The sequence below is a fragment of the Falco peregrinus genome, chromosome 4, assembly GCF_023634155.1.
Source record: "Falco peregrinus isolate bFalPer1 chromosome 4, bFalPer1.pri, whole genome shotgun sequence".
NCBI lineage: Eukaryota > Metazoa > Chordata > Aves > Falconiformes > Falconidae > Falco > Falco peregrinus.
Window position 1 is genome coordinate 118710692 of NC_073724.1, and position 8123 is coordinate 118718814.

General features: G+C 43.1%; 1 long non-coding RNA gene across 1 annotated transcript; it reads left to right on the forward strand.

The window, feature by feature from the left end:
* The first annotated feature begins 931 nt into the window (after window positions 1-931).
* Window positions 932-7505, forward strand: LOC114010429 (uncharacterized). Its single transcript, XR_008746854.1, has 3 exons — window positions 932-1054; window positions 1501-1867; window positions 2160-7505. It is a non-coding gene; the product is annotated as an uncharacterized LOC114010429 (long non-coding RNA).
* The last annotated feature ends 618 nt before the right edge of the window (window positions 7506-8123 follow it).

Consider the following 8123-nt stretch of genomic DNA (forward strand, 5'->3'; position numbering starts at 1 on the left):
ACAGTCTACAGTCAGAGCTGGGACTACATACGTGGCTGCTGGAGTCTGAAAATTCAGATTCTGTTGCCTCTTCAGCTAGCAGATGTCTGAGGATCTGGGGAAAGGACTGTCTTTCCTTACTTCTGGAAGAACCTCTAGAAGGTAGACTCAGCAAGACAACACCTCTGGCATGGCACAGAAGCCTCAGTGGGATTTTTCTAGCAGGTAGAATCTAGCAACAAGGAGACTTCAGTATCTACTGCCTTCAGGACATGGTGGTTGAGGGCAAAAGCTTAGCACCAGCACCTTACTTTTTGGTCCTCTGTTACTCCCAGAGCAGAAGAACTTGAAGTTCACAGCTTTTTCCTAACGAAGCAGCAGGGCACTTCCATACAGTTAGCACTTGCTAACTTGGGGGAGGAAAGGCATTTATGAGCTATTGGGAAGGAGTGGTTGTGGGTTTGGGTTGTGACGGAAGCAGGAGAGGGGTGGGGTGATACATGAGATGGTGGTCAAGGGCACCAGTCCGTTGGTTGTGTGATGCTCTAAGCCTATGTACTATGTAAGCCCAGACTTAAGCCCAGGTGGGGTCCTGGTCTTCTCCTGCAGTGGTGTCAGGCTGAGCCGGTGCGGGCTGGAGAGCTTTGTGCTGCTGACCGAGGGGGTGCCTCACACGGCATGGAGGGGAGGTGGCTGCAGGGAGGCTGACAGCGCTGGGAAGGTTGGATCTGCATCTGTTCCTGCAGGTCCACCAGCATGCAGGCAGCCAGCTAAAGGCACACTTGACCTCCTTTTTAAGCTGGGGGACTCAACAAGCTGAAGGTGGATCATCTGTTTTAAAAAATCAGAGACTACTTCAAGGGCTGCAGCCCAGTTATGCCACGTGTACATATCCTGAGAAGAATATTCATGGAGGAATATATCCGTATGGGCAAAGCCTTGCTGGTGAGCATATCCTGCTGAAGAACAGCCTTGGGTATCTGCATGCAGAGATCAGCCTTAGTAGGATACAGACCTGAACTCTTAATTTATAGTGCTGAACAGCTCTCAAGAAGAGGGGAGGGATCTGCAGGAGGTACGGTTATACAGTGGATGGTGCTGTGATATGCATTCCCCCTGCATTCCCCTCCCCGCGCCCCCAAGGAGGCTTGCTATCTTAACCTTGGTGTGAGGCTCTGTGCTCCAGGAATAAGCAGGAATATCATGGTCTGGCATGAATTCCTCCCTGGAGGAAAGAGACAGATAATATCACTATTGGAGTTCTTTGGATACCACAAAGGTACATACTAAGATGAAAAAAATACAGGTTCAAAGTCCTTTTTTTAATAATAAAAAAGTAACAGAAAAATATGAGTGCCAGGAACCTCACTGAGAAAAGAGGCTTTGCACCCTGGAGAACTTTTCTTCACCTAACGAATTAACACTTCTTAGTCACTTTTTGGTTCATTTTTTGTGTGTGTATATATATATATATGTAGATAAAATACGCAAAGCCAGATGAAGTTCTTCTTTGTCTTGCAGATGTCAACATTGCTGAGCAATGCTTTGGTTAAGAAGAATCACGCCCAGAGGGAAAGAACACAGCTTATTGCTGAGAGACTTTGTTCATGCCATACCCAGCTCCTCCTGAACCCTGTACCCTAAGATCCAAGCACACAACTGTTAAATTAGGAAAAAGACATGAGCATAAATGCATGCTAATTTTTAGATAGTTTCCACTCCGCTCTGAAAAGATTTAAGTGGAAGTATGCAACTGAGCACTGACGTTAAGACTTCAAGTTCACCGTACAAAACTGCATCTTGCAAGTCAATGTTGTGCGTAAAACAGGGTACCCTGTTCAGTGTCTGCAGAAACAGCAGAAAGCCTGAAGGAATTACTGCTTGGCAGGTGAGCAGACCTCTCTTCGTTTAGTTGTTCTTATAAACTTTAATCCTGTAAGTGTATCGTCGTCGCAGAAGATGTGTTTATTGGGAAACCTGCGGTTTTGGTGTGGGTTCTGGCATATGTAAAGGCACCCTTCTGTGTTACTGTATAAGCTGGATTTGGAAAGTACTTGTAACGTGTACAGTTTAACATCAGGTATTCCTGTATTTTCCAGACTATTTCACATTCTTATTCTAACAATGAGGATAATGGAACAGATTTGCAGCTCTAATCCTGATTCTTTGCACCTTTTCAGGCAGGACAATCCAGCTAGAGCCTGATGTAATTTCCCATCTGAGAGGGCACCATTGCTCTTGGGAAACTCTTCAAGGGAAAAAAAATGCTGAAAATGCTGATGCAACAGTTTTCTGCTCTATTTGCTTCTCCAAGGTATGCATGAGCTACTGCACACCTTGCTGCTACATAGTCCTTCAGGTCTCACCACTGTTCTCCCAGCACTGACATGCAAAGAGCTGCAAGGAGGACAGGTCTCTTTCCAGGCCTGGCTGCTATTTTTCTGCCCCCGTATGGCCTATAATTTTATGCCTAACTTGCTGTCCTCTGAACTCATACTTTACAAAGGTCAGTGGTTTTGGATGCCTGTATTTTATATTTCTCAACTGGAAATGCATTGAAAGGCTGTGGGTTTTAGAAAATGTTTAGCCTTATCCCGCTCCGTGGAAAGGAGCTTTAAAGCAGTATCGGGTTGGGTATGCACAGTTAAAGGCAGGAAGAAGCACAGGTTTTGAAACTCTTCATTTAGGAACAAAATTCAGCATTTGAGTAGAGCACTGAGTTTAACTGCCTTGGTATTACATTCCCCAGGTGACTTTCAGTAGATACTGTGACAATGAAATCTTCCTAAACAGTGTTAAAATTTGCCTTGTTTGATACATTCCCTCATTTTAATTGTGGTTCGGAGAATAGATGAATCTTAGTGTATTCTATTTCTGCTATTAAATATTATATATGCTATATATTTTTCTACTTTACTCCATTTACTTTCCCCTTCCAGTTTCAGGCCAACAGTCCTCTGGGGTTTTTTTTGTCTACAAAGCTGCATTCTCTTCTCAATCCCAGTTCACATGTTAGTCGTTGCTTCTGATCTTTAGGAGACTGGTTTGTATTCTCATAATGACCAAGAGGTATCAGGTTAGGTTTAAACAAACCAACCCATCCATTTTCTCACCTAGCCTCCTGTTTCTCCCTCCATCTTAAAACGTTGCCTTCATGGAACACAACTGTAGAAAAGCAGACAGTTTCTCTTCACTTTTCTTCAAATACCAGCATTCTTCAAATATTAAGTAAGATTTGTGTTTTCCTTCTGTAACCTTGGCTGTGCAGGGAGCCCAGCCAAGGGAACTACTCTTACAGTCTTCAGGGAAAAGGTGACCTTAAAATAGCTCAAACTGATGGAAGAACTTTCTAGGCTTGACACTGGAGTGTCCCCTAAGAGTTCCCTCAGGGGTGAGTGCAGGAAACAGCCCTTACTACAGTGTTGTGTATTAATCGGTAATGTACGATCCTAAATGGCATAACCCCCAAGGGGTGATTTACCCATTGACTGCAGCAGCCGCTACAGTCAGGATCCACTCAGAACAGCTACTTATTCTTGGCTTGAGCAGTTGGTACAGTCATTGCCTGTTGTTTAAATACTACAGTATTTAAAAATAAAAAGTTGCAGTGTTTCCTCTGTTTTCTCACTGATCAAGAATGTTATGAGATGTGATGGTCACCCTGGCAGTCAGCTGCTGAGCGTGCTTAGTGGGAGATGTTCTAGCTATGAGGATTTGAGCCACCCAGCCTCCTGCAGGTGGGGAGATGGCTCCAGGATTCCTGGTTGGCTTGGGACACAGGAGGACTCACTTTTGTATGCAAGAGACCATGTAGATATAAATGTGGATGTTCATACGACCCCCATTAATGGAATATTGTCTATGTCATTGATTGATTTATTTTCGTAAAGTCTCTGGGATCTGAGGCCCAGTTATCAGATATCTGAAGTGATTATAGCTTCTATCTGGTCACATGAAAAATTTGCAGTGAATCAGAACATGACATCAAGGTCTGTCAAAGCCCTGCCTAGTGCTATAAAACAATGTCTTACTAGCCCAGGAAACTTACAGATACGGCATGATGAGAGACAGCAGAAAGACGACCAACAATGCTTAAAGAGAAGAGGTAGCAGGGGTGAGTTACTTTGTGATAAATGAACATACAATCCATGGCCTTCATAAAAGCTAAGACAGCCTCTCCTAACTTAAGATTCTGTTTGGGTTCATGCTTTGTCAGCAGTGGACAAGGAAGGATCACCAGCAGAGGAAGAATCTTAGAAACTCATTCCATGTGGTTTTGGTTATTCAAGCTTCTTCTCCCATAACAGCGCTGTCCCCTCTTGCGGTGCCAGCAGTTTATGAATGGTTCTGCTTCACAGGTTCCTCTTCACGCCGGTACTTGCACCCTGAAACTGAATATTTCTGCAGAAAAGAAGGTGGGAACAGGTTGGAGACAGGAGTGTGAGTATAGGGAAGGAGCGTGGGTGGGAAACATCCATTCAAAATATTAACTATCCGCAGCTAACTCAGAAACCTACCTCCCATGTTTATCTAATTACAAAAAAATTAATACATTAATTTCTTCATTTCCAGCAAATCAGTATTTCCTGAAGTACTGTGATACTTTCCCTGAGCCGAGCAGAGATCCACTAGGGTTTTCGTTTACAGACAACTTGGTAATATCTTATTACATGTAGGAGTTGTGCTAGGTCAGATAAAAATGTGTCTTGCATTCCTTGCTTGTCCCAGAGCTGCTGCACAGTAGATGTTTCAATGTGCTAAAGGCATAAAGAGTTAGGAGTATGCAGTTTTGGGATTATTATTTTTTTTTAATTAGGGATATTTCAATATATTATAGCCTTTACAGAGTAACTGCTTCTCCTGGGCTAGGAAAGAATTTGGGAACAATGCTATAAAATAATTGGTATTTTTGATTCAACAATAATCCTGAATAGTAAAAAAAGGAAGGTATCTTTTACAGAAGCAGCCATAATCTGGTGTAAAGCAAAATTTTATAAATTTTTAATCTTCTCGTGATTAAATTGAAGACAAATTAAGACAAACTTGTATGGTTAGATATCATCAAAATAAAATATTTCATCTTAAAACCAGTTTCATTCATTCTGAATGAGCCATGCAGGAAAACAGAGCAGTTCACAGATCATTTTCTGTTTACAGAAAGTTTCAGTTGAAAAACCTGGATGAATACTATATAAAATCAAATGTCAGTACCACCCCAATCCAACTAATTTGCATAACAGATAAAGACAAATTAAATCTTCTTTTTGTTTTGCTTTTCAATTTATTAGATAGCTCATTTAATTAGAGTGAGTGCACAGCTGAGCAGTGAGCAAATCTTTTGTCTAGGGTTGGGGTTTTTGCTTACTTTTATAGATAAGTTACAGGTGTTACGGCAGCAGGGTGAGGGGAAGAACTGTTTTGATATTTGAACAACTTGGCATTCCTTTTCCGTGCGGAATAAAAATGTGTGTTGTATTACAGAGCAGGCACCTTAGACCTGACGTTCTTCTATTTCCTTCCTGTAATAAAAAAAAAAAAAAAAAAGGGGGAACAAGAAGCAAAACTGTATACTAGGAAAAATATATGGCAATAACAGTTTCTCACTAGGAATGTGAAGTAGGCAGATAAACTTCAGTTTCTATACAGGTGAGATCCAAGCTAAATGCAAAATGATTGTGTATGTGCAAATTTCCTGGAGTTCTTGAGATCGGTGTGTAGTGTGTTTCAGAACAGACTTTCCAGATGCTGCAGTTAAATCTTGAAAAGTTGTTCTGGAAAGTTATTCCACATTTATGATTCAGTATCAGCTCAGCAGAACTAAGTGGGAAATTGTGGCTTTTTCTGTGCTCTCAGCACTTCACTGTACTTGTGTCTAATACGTAAAAGATGCTGCTCGTGTGTTCATTGTGTGTTGTTATTTTGTTGTTACTTCTGAATACACGATTCAGCTCAAGCATCTGGCTAACTGTTCCGGACCATGCAAACTCACGTTGCAATGCAGAGAGTTATTAAAATGAAACCCTCACTGCGTAATGAAGGACATTTTAACACTCAAGAACAGCTGTTCCTACAGGTGTTTGAAAAGGACACCTATTTTGCAGCAACCTCTGAAGCTTGCCAGGCACTGCACAAGTGTGGTACTTGGAGGGCCGAGAGAGCAGTGCTGTTTGACAGCTCTAGATTTTTCTTGCATTTATTTGCTTTTACTTTTAGGAATAAACTGTGCCCATATCCCATTACAGATGGAAAATTACTGGTGATTCTCTTTGTACTTTGCAAAGTGTCACTCTGTCATTCCACTGGATCGGGGTAGGGAATGGGAATGGAGATGGGGACTATTGACATGACCCTGGCTGTTCCCTAGAGACCTGCTGGTAACTCAGAGCTTGGCTCCCTCTCCCTGTGCAAGCAGAGATGGGCAGTGATCTACACATCTGCTCCCACGTCCTCCACCTGTGCATGGCGCTGTTGAAGGAGGGGTTCACTGAGAGGGTACTAGCTCCCTTGCGCTGCTGTGGAGACATCTCCCATCCTCTTTGACTCTTGACAGGGACACCTAGGAGGAGGTCCTCCAGGTCTCGAAAATGAGTGAAACCCCTGTCTTCAGATGCATACTCAGCCACCTCATGAATGTATGACATCATGTGATGGATATGGCAGAGACCAGCACGTTCAGGCCTGTGCAAAGCATGAGTGACTGCTGCTAAGCTGCTGCTGAAGGAGGTGTCTTCTGGAGGTGGTTTCCCTCAGCCAGGCAGGATGCCATCACCTGCCTCCACCATCTCAGCGTGGGAGAGCAGACCCAGTGCTGTGCTGCAGATGTAGGAGAGGATGCACACAGCAGGAGGGCCGGGAAGGACCAAAAGAGTGGATGTCGTATGTGGTTTGTGATATCCCTACTAGTTTTTTTGCCTGTTGTGGTCTCAACAGCAGTGAGGTATTTAAAGTGCAGGATTTTGTTGCAGTAGGAATGGTCACAGGGAGCTTCAGCAAAGCCCCTCCCCTGTTTTTTTTTTGCCTCCTAGACCGCCAGGATCCCAATTCATGTGTGACTTTTTCCCTAATGCACTCCAGCAGTGTTACTTTGATCCTGCCCAGTGGAAGGATGTCCTTGCAGACCTCAAAATCTGTTTGCTCAAGCGTGTCTCCCTTCGCCACCCGCCACCGCCACAACCCCTTCATGTCTCAGTCTTGTCTGGTTTTTGGTTTCGTTTTTTTTTTTTTAATTAGAAAGATTAGTGAATTGAATATCCAGAACAGTTTTTATTTGGCTCCAGGTTCAGCTTTATTGTGCTGCTGCTGCTGATCCTTTTGTTTTCCTTCTTACAGGGTGGTTGTGACAGGTTGGAGCACCTCATTTGTGGAAGCAGACAGCCCAGAAAATAAGGAAAATACAACAGCTGGATAAATCCAGCTCTGAAGTCTGGAATGGTTTCATCCTGCGGATTTCTCTAAATCACAGCTAAGAAGGGGCACGGCTCACTGAGAAAATGTGTGCCCTGTAAAATAAAAGGATTAGGAAACCACTTTATAGTTTGTGAGATTTATGATTTCAGAACAAATGGCTGTAGTTCACTTGGCCTGCAGCTCTAAAGGAGGCCAAAACAAACGGCTTTAAAGCTTTGATTCAAAAGGATGGCTCAGATCCCCCCTTATGTGGGTGTTTGTAAATGATGGGAGTACTGGAAAGGGTCTTGTGTGTCCTGAAGCACCTCTAAGCTACCACTTTATGTTGCCTGAATGCGGTCATACTGAAAGGTAAATTTGTTCCAAATGTCCCAACACAGTGGAAATGTCAACCTGGAAACACACTGATGGAGCAGAGATTATTAAAAAAATATATTATGGGAAGGATTGCTGAGGAAATGTGTGATGTGACCTTTTTTTTGTCTGTCAGAGAAATACAAGTACAGGGCATGGCATCACCTTGCCCTTTTGAAGAGAAGATTTGAAGTTACTTTGGGATTAGCAGAGCCAAAGAAGCTTCATTTCATCTTGATTTGTGTTTCCCAGGGGAGCTCACCTGTGTGGATTCTCTGACGTCTGATAAAAGGTGAGCCCACATCCAGCAGTGTTTTGTAGTGAGGGGGAGCTGACGGATCACTGTCTCTCGTAGTTCTGCAGGACCTGTCTTCCTTCCCCAT